The 8,614-nt window shown below is 40.5% G+C and overlaps 1 pseudogene; it reads right to left on the reverse strand.

Moving 5' to 3' along the window:
- Window positions 1-239: 239 nt before the first annotated feature.
- LOC148034850 (germin-like protein 8-2 pseudogene) lies at window positions 240-1,214 on the reverse strand (annotated as a pseudogene).
- Between the last annotated feature and the right edge of the window lie 7,400 nt (window positions 1,215-8,614).

The raw sequence follows: 8,614 nt of genomic DNA on the forward strand, positions 1-8,614 counted from the left end.
TGAAAATTCAATAAGGTAGTAATAATAGCAATTATTGCAATATTCATGGTAACTATATTGCGTAGATGGGCTTTTCTTGCATAACGTTTTTTGTGCTTTCCATTTTGATATTTTTTTTCATAAATAGACTTGGGAATCATGGAACATGAAAGCTCAAAATTTTGTGACCTCCGGATGGATTACTTTTTATGATTTCCAAATTTGTAGGTGTTGCGTGTCAAGTATCAAAGAAATGTAGTGGCAAGAATATCGATTCTATAACAATAATGCTTAAGAATATTGATTTGTATAGCAATAATGTGTTAACTTAGTGCGACATAGATATCAGGATGACCACGGGAGGGTGGTGATGACGGATATATTAGCATGATAACGGGATTGTGGTGGCGAGTCTTAATGAGGCTGTAAACCTCGACTGTGCAGCAATGATGTGTTGAGATGGTGTGACACGTATTAGTACCATCACGGCAGTGTGGTGGCGACGCTTTTAACGAGGCTATAAACCTCGTCCTTGTCGATGGCGAAGGCGGTCTGCAGCAGGTCCTCCGGCAGGGGAGGCATGGCGGCGAACAGAGCGGGGGCGACCTGGGAGGTGCCCGGGTTCTGGCTGTTGAGCGCGGAGATAGCGAGGGCAGGCTTCTTCTTGTCCGGGTTGATCTGGAAGTGGACGAGGCCGCGGGGAAAGACGAAGAGATCGCCCTTGTACAGGGTCTGCTGGAAGAGGGTGTTGTTGGTGGTGGAGACGAAGCCTACCACAAGCGTGCCCTCGGCAAGGAAGAGAACCTCGGTGGCACGCGGGTGGACGTGTGGAGGGTTGAGCCCACCATTGGGCGCGAAGTCGATGCGGGCCACGGACAGGCCTTGGGTGTTGAGTCCAGGGAAGGTGAGGGCCGACGCCAGCTGCACAGCGGAGCCGAGCGCCTTGTTAAACTGGCCTTGCTGGCGAAGCAGAGGAGAGGCGAAGTCCTTGGCCTGCACTTGTTGGGGATTCTTGCACAGCAGACCGTTCACGGTTGTGATTCCGGCCGCCTGCGCCCCCTGATCAGCCACGCAGAAGTCCTGCAAGGGGTCCTCGTCCGCCGCCTCAGTGCGAGTTATCGGGTGGAAGAGCTGCTGCGCCAATGTGATAGCTACAATTAGCATAGCAAGCTTTAGTGATGATGCCATGGATACAGTATTGCGTATGGTGAGTGCAGGACGGTAGCTATGAGAAAGCAGGGGCCCGAATGGTTCTCTACTAGCTAGTTAACCTCTTCCGATAGGCGAATACTGTATTAGCAGATCACGGTTTTCAGCAAGCACAAGCGCGGCTTTCTAACGTCTAGGAATGAACAACTGCTGCACCGCTGATCGCATGGTGGGAAGATGGAGCCTTCGATTCCATATAAGTAGTACGAGCTAGATGCGTGGATAATCGTTCGTATACCAGGTCATGAGCTTGCGTGGATAATCGTTCGTATACCAGGTCATCAGCTTGTTTACCAGGTCTTTCACGCTCTTGTGGATCCAATCACGCGCGTCCGGCCTGATTAACATTAAAATAAGAGACTCTACTTTTCATCCTGCGTGTATGCAGAAAGTATTTATCTTATGTAAAATACCTATGAGTCGTCGTCCACGCGTTCATGGAATGCGTCCGATCGCTCGGCCTACGACTTGGTAGTTAATCATTTCGCAAGATCGATAGAAAACATGTTTTCATGAGCGTTGCCCGTTTATGGAAAATGGCCACTACAAGGTGTGAGGCTCGGGATTTTCATATTTATATCATTAACCCATCTAATGTTGTGATTGGTAGCATAAACTAACGCTATTCTTGTAATGTGCAAGGTAATGCAATATATCCCAAGACTTGCTAGGTAGAATGTAGAGAGATGGTGTAATAAACCCAAGGTCAAGTGTTCTATTTTTATGGGAAACACTATTCTACAATGTAACGAGGTGATGTAATCATAAGGGCTTGCTAAGGTAAAAGTAGATGCTAAGTTCAAATATAATAACCACATGGGAAATTTACATAGAAATAGTTGTAAAGGTGCTCAAATAATAAAGAATTTTGGAGAAAACTTAAGAAATGAGTTACTCAAATTACACATATCAAATTCTTGTTTTGCTTTGTCTCAAGTTTTTATTTTACAAATTAATAGTAAGATATACATAAAGATCTCTTGAAAATTTCTCTATCATGTTATATTATGTATATTTGATTTGGTTTAGGAGTTTCCTTAACAACTCTATGTGTGTGTATGTGCACGTGTGCATAGATATGTGCAAGTGGAGAATCGGCTCAAAGGGTTTACTATATATATATGCTTTGTATCATGTGTGTTTAAGGCTTGGTTATACATAACCTTATGTGTGAATTTTTCTTAAATAAATGTAAAATACCACGTGAGCTCAAAGAAAATGGTATTTTACTTAGTAAAATTTACAAAAAATATTTTTTAATTTTACTTTGGAAAAAATCGATATTTTTAGTAAAGTAACCCTTATTTATTCAATCTATAAGTAACTCCTTTATATGACACCCTTTTTTATATAAAAAATTTGTAAAATTAGTATTTTTAAAATTGCTTATTTTGAACCCATGTGATACACACATATATTCAAGAGTAACTGCCTCGAGGGGATGAGCAATACACATGCAAGTTACACATGGATACGTATTTATATTTGTGTGTAGACATGCCTATGTATGCATGTTAAAGACATAACCTTTCCAAATACCTCTCCATATAGGAATATGTACTCATGCATGTGTACTAACAAAATAGTGATCAAGGATGTTTAATAGAAGTTCAAAAGATTTCTATAGCTAAGTTTTAACACTTGCAAGCAAGCATTTTCTAAAATAGTGGAGTAGTTATGGATTATAATGCAACTCTATTACACTGCACACACAAGGTTATCTGAAAACAAACGAGTAGGTATTTAGCTTTTGTGAACATCAACCATATGTGCATATGGGAAAGTGAAATAAGCTTAATAGACTCATTTTATAGAGACCTTTATGGTGTAGAGCAATTAGAAATCTCTTACTTTGAAGATGATGTGTTAGAATGATGGTAACGATGAAATTTTCTTTATAATCTCATCTTTATGAGTGAACAAGAAAAGTAGCACCACATCAGCATATACTAATCAAATCCTTTAAGAGAAGTCTTAGTTGTCCTTATGCGTAGTGTATATGAGAATGGAAAACCAAACACACATAAGTGAACCCTCCTCACTACAACATATCCTTTGGCAAGAAAAGATTGTAATTACTATTTAACTTGTAAGAATTTTCTCTTGTTAGTGGGGTTTCACTTCCTAGCTTGAATGCAACAACTAAAAGCCTAATACCCATACACTAATGGAAGTATTCTTGCCACTTGTATGTGGCTTCTACGTCATTGGTTCGATTTTCTAGAAGAATTTGTAGATAAGACAAAAAATGGTAGCTCCTTTTGCATGTTTTAACATCACATATAGTTGTTGGGCCCCTTGTATCAACAAATACCACTATGCAACTCATGGTCCTAGTAGTTACCACACTTGCATGTTTAGCTGGATGGACAAAGCCCCATCCATGTAGAATACTATGGTAATCTATATGTTCTACTATGGAGAAAAGCATCCTTTGTTAGAAAATCTTTGTATCCACAAAGATTGAAGTCGCACTTAGATGATAGAGCACAAATTGTTGTATGCACACGTAGTGAACGTTGGAAGGTCCCCAAGAATAAAAAACTCTACTAACACTCGTAAAGTAAGAAAAAGATTTTGCAAAATACGAAGCAAGCTCAAAAATAGCCCAATTTACAATTAGCATGCTTTGGCTTTTGTGTTTGCTTTTGTCCAAATAAAGAATAAAGCGGTTGGGTATCCTAAAAGTCAGATTATGCCTAAATACAATGTCCAATATTTAAACTGAGCGTCTATGCGCATACAAAATAATCAATATTTTTCAAGCGCTTCAATAAATAAGTGTACCTAAATAAGTATTAGTGCCACACCTTTAATGATAAGGCCCGCGCCCATCACAAATGATAACTTCTTCTAGGTAATTTGAATACACACGTGCGCATTAAATTAATCTAACGCCCGAAAAGAACAGGCATCCCGTCAACTTCTCACACAAGGAATCCACCTTGTGTATGAGCCCCGGAAAATCAAGTTTTATGGAATTCACTGCAAAACCTCAGGAATCTACCGTGGAATAAAAATATCATAGAATCCACCGTGGAATATGCCTCATAGCATCATACCCTTGGGGTAGGATAGCAATTGTCCTCAATTGCTATTAGCTCAATGTGGAGCAAGCAGTGACGGGTAAGAACTTAGGTCACATGCATGCATTCATTGGGCCTCTTCAACAAGATGATTTTTAAACTTAACCAAATATCTAGAATATCTACGGCTAGTTCTAGTGGTCATAAAAGCAGAGTCTAGAATAGTTTCAGGTTCAAGAATTTCAGTTTCTTCTTCTAACAAAGAAGGGTTTTCATAGACAGGGTGGACATGTAATTGTCCTCTAAAGGTCATAATAAACTGATATGATAGTATTATGGATTTTCCAATGTGGGGGTAGTTCTAATTTAAATGTATTTTCATTGATTTTGTGAATGATTTTGAAAGGTCCATAAAATCTAGGTGCTAATTTAACAAGAGGACGTTTCTCAACACTTTGCAATCTTCTCTTATCAATATGTAACCAAACATAATCATCAACTTTGAAACTCATGGATTTTTTTTCTTATTAACTTGTTTAGTGTATGATCGCTGTTAGAGAGTTTGCGGTCGAAAGTCTACCGTAGGGGGTAAGAGACAGCAGGATAAAGGGAGATTCAAGGAGTGGAGTAGATGGAAGAGAAGGGATTGAAAGAAAGAGAAGATATGAAAGAATACTCGCAGAAAGAAATAGAAGGCGTAGAATAATACTCACAGAATTGAAGCTTGTCAATTTATTTTTCCATTATGAGAAGACAAATCTCTTGTACACAAAAACGATACCTTCCTCTATGCTGCTCAAACCACCAATCTGATGCTTCCATTGACTCCGAAAGGAGAATAAAATACCAGCACACCTGGCAAAAATTCTGCCAGATTACTCTTTCTTTATCTTCCACTTGGGAGTGTTGTTCACTACCTGAAAACAGCGATCACGACGCGCGCAATTTCATCCATCTCTTTTTACATAAAATCCTCACAAATGGCTGAAAGCTACATTCTTTCTTTTGCATGTCATCCTAATCTAGAAGTTTTCTACAGTTTTTGGATTTTTTTAAAACAAGAGATAATATCTAAAATATCATAAATTGGCTACACTTGTCTAAAAACCTAATATGTTTGAACCATGGACACTAACACTAATGTGTAAAATGGCATTGGCTCTCTAGATCAATAAGAAAGTCGCACTTTAGAGTTTTTCACATGGTGTGCACGTAGCAGCACGACATCCACCCCCTCCTAACCTGCACATCCTCTAGCATGTGCCAAAGTCTTATTGATCCGCAGTTTCAGAAGAAGTATCCTCTACCATGTCAATGTCTTCATCTTCTACCTCTTCTTCTTCTATATCCTCATATTCATGCTGAGTATCTAGCTCCTTCAACTCAGATGCCGAAGACTCCCTACGTTTAAAGAGTTTGATACGTTTTCTAGCCATTGGAATCCTTAGAGTTGTCCCATCCATCTCATTTAATGCATAGGTAGCATTGTCAAAAACAAACCTTACCACATATGGACCAAACCACCCCCGCTTTGTCATCTTCCGACTGGCACTATGTTGATTTTCTAAGCTACTGTCATAAACTAGCACCTAGTCTCCTTCTTGTATAGCTTGTGGCCGAAGTCTGTGTCGCTTTTTAAACCTCTTCTTATTCTTGATCCTTGCAGTCTTCAGTGTTTTCATGGCTGTGTCAATGTCTTCAGGCCTTCATTCTAACTGTCTAATGCGTAGGACCAGCAACTCTTCTCTATTCAAACCCTCTTTCCATGGGGTAGTGATATCTCGGCTTTCTAATGCAAGCTGGAACTGATCATATCGTGAATATAAATCTCTCAAACAGTAAATTTCTTTGCCTACAAATGCTTCTGCAAATTCATCCACTATCGGGCCTGATCCAACATTCCTTATGGTGACTTTATTAACTGGTTGCAAATCCTATATAAACCTCAAAGAACCATTCTTCTTTGGAACGGTAAACCACTGATTTGAATATGGAGCTGAAGAGGGCTCCAAAATTTGCATCCTGATCTTCTCGTTCAAAAACTTTAGTAACTTAGGCAAATATGCCCGAGGTACTGGAATAGGCTTTAAATTCCATGGCACATGAGGTACTGTAAAGATAACCATAGGTGCAACTATGGTCAGATCAACACATCCAATTTCATTTGGCTGAAATGAAAAGGCTTTCCCATGCCTTGCCAACATCTACAAGAAACAAGCTCTTTCTGCTAGTAAAAGAGAGCTTGTATCACCAATTTTCAGCTTTTGTAAAGTTTCAGTTGTAAATTTATGTCCCACTTCATGTGGATCGTGTAAACTAGGCTGTTGAGTCACACAGCCAACGTATCACTTTCAAGTGGTAAAGGCAAAGCCACAGGCTTAACCTTCTTTGCAACTGTTTTGTACTTTGTATCCACCCTTGCTTCAGCCCTGTTTTGCAGCCCATAACATTCATGCTTAGCAAACTCTTGAATGACTTCATACATTTCTAAAGTGTCAACATAAATAACCTCTTTTTCTGCCATGCTTTTAGCATTAATTGTTGCAAAAATTTCAGCCACTGTATCAATATCAATCAACCTTGAAAACAACCCTAAAATACCTTCATTTGCAGCCATCAAACCATATGTCTTCTGCTCTTTTCCAACCCATCCTACATATTTCTTTTCAGCCCTGCACATGGCTGAAACATTCTTAAAACTGCCAAGACTACATGCTGTCCATTCATGCAATCCAAACACAAACACAGTTTTCCCCTTTCTTGGAGGCATAATTATCTTCCTAGAGGCATTATTGTAGCCTCCCCTTACAACAGTGCTATCTATAAACCCTTAAACTCTCGTGCATTAGGTGGCATGGGATTATCCCACAGCTTATCTCAATTGCGAGGATGATTCATAAAAACAGTGAGAAACTGTACTTCCTTTGTATTATCTTTACTCCGAACCCGAGCATATGAAGAACCATCATCCAAGACTTTTGTTTCCAGCCTTGACTCTAAAATATAGGGTTGTCCCAAAATCACTGGATAACTATATGAATCTTGCATTAAAAAATGATATTCATCCCTAACATCTACAATAGTCATGGTTACATTCGAACAAGCTGCATAAAGATCCCCTGATGAATTGTTTGTTGCCCACATGCGCCATCCTGGATCTACATCAATTGGCCAACCTCAATTCTCATACAAACTGCGGGCCATTACATTGATTTCAGAACCATGATCCAAGAAATCTATGCAAGGCATATCTCTTTCTCCCACTTTAACAATTGTCTCTATTGTAGTACAAGCCCAATGCATTCGTGAAGAATGAGTGCTGTAACGTGTCCACTAGAATCATCCAGGACATGTCTTAACAGTCCATTGGAAAGGATGTCTAGAAAGCTCCGCCCAGCATTCCCATGGAATGTTACGGGACTTGCGATCTAGGTCTTTCCGCGTCTGCCACGTAGCGGAAGTATCCTGGCCGTTCCCACTTAGGATCGACCTGAATTAGGGTTTTCCTGATTTGGTCATTAGCTAATAGCAACTAGCGTCAGACCCGAGCGAACTACTTTACGCAGAAACGCCAGGTTCGGAGCAGATTCACGCTGCACTTGGTTCAAGGAGAATGAGAAACGAGAGGGATGCAAGGCTCAACCTCTTTGCCATAAGGCATAGTCCCATTCCGTTCCCCTAAAACAGCGTAAAATAGGGTAAAACGTAACTCTAGGTCATCGCTCTCGTTATTCGTTTTGATGATGATGATCATCCCGCTGTTCTTCGAGATTTTTGAGAAAAGTTCCCGGCTAACCGGGACCACCCAACCGTAGGACGGTGGACCCATGGTCCATCCTCCGCACTTTCCTCGGTTTGTTTTAGTTATGTAATTATCTAACACATTAATTTGACATATAACAATTAGCTTCTTTAATTAATCTTGTTAAGCACTGGTTCCTTCACGTAATCTTATCACGTGACATAGAAAAACAATATCAAGCAAGTTTTTTTTTTTTCATTTCATCATTTTATCTTTGAAATACAAGGAGTTCCGCCCGTAAGCATGTCCATAATCCGCCCGAAGGCTATCCAGTAATCCGCCAGGGATCACTATTCCAAGCTTCCGCCCGTAGACTAGTATGTGGGCCTCGAGATCCAATCCCGAGTCACATTAGCCTCTTGTGCAGGACCCGGAAGGCGAGGGATTTACGGCCAGAGCCCCCCCTGGCACCCAAGCATCCTCCTGCTCCAAGTAGAGCTCAACGGAAAGACCTCTCGCGGCGGGTTCCGTCCACGTTCCCGGCGCGGTCAACAACCCCCTTGGTTAGGGTCAGGCAGGCAGTCGGGGGTAACTGAAGCTGCCTCTCTCTTCAGGCCTTCAACCTGAAGCTTTAGATATCTTTTCATCTTTTAGTTCC

This window comes from Lygodium microphyllum, chromosome 6 (genome assembly GCF_053477565.2).
Source record: "Lygodium microphyllum isolate KBCC chromosome 6, Lygodium_microphyllum_v1.1.10, whole genome shotgun sequence".
NCBI lineage: Eukaryota > Viridiplantae > Streptophyta > Polypodiopsida > Schizaeales > Lygodiaceae > Lygodium > Lygodium microphyllum.